Source organism: Octopus bimaculoides, chromosome 25, assembly GCF_001194135.2.
Source record: "Octopus bimaculoides isolate UCB-OBI-ISO-001 chromosome 25, ASM119413v2, whole genome shotgun sequence".
NCBI lineage: Eukaryota > Metazoa > Mollusca > Cephalopoda > Octopoda > Octopodidae > Octopus > Octopus bimaculoides.
This window is the reverse complement of record NC_069005.1, coordinates 28,770,684-28,771,278: the sequence shown is the minus strand read 5'-3', so window position 1 is coordinate 28,771,278 and position 595 is coordinate 28,770,684.

Genomic DNA, 595 nt, shown 5'->3' with positions numbered 1-595 from the left:
GGATCAGTATTGCAGTGATGATGATGCCATATCTGCTGCTGGTGACTCTTTTGATCAAAATGTCCAAGGTATGAGTGTCAGCTGAAAAGTTCACAGGCTAACCAAGATACCATCATAGAAAAGGATCATTGTGTTTCAAACAGATTCATTATTGAGCTGCCGAAGCAGAAATATCGTTATGACAACTATTCTGCTCAATACCACAGATTTGCTTGTCAGTTGCTTGACCGTAACCATTTGAGCATGTCCCTTGGTGGCTGACAATATGTGCACCTCTGATCATGAGCAGGAGTAGTGGGGGGAGCATGACAATCAAGTGTCGAGAGGGGTTTTCTTGGAGATTTGAAATAAATATCAGAACAAAAGCAAAGCTTGAAGGAAATATTAGCCATTTTTCATACTTTCTAAGGGTAAGCAAACAGGAAATAACAGTTGCTACCCAAGGCCAAAAATCATGTCTCGCAGTGTAACAGGGTCTGTCTGTCTGTCTGTCTTTGGATGTCCGATCTTCAGGCATAGACTGGTCGTCAGCCAATTCCTTCCATACTTAACCGCTTACACAATGCACACAAACAATCAAGCTTTCTTCCAAATT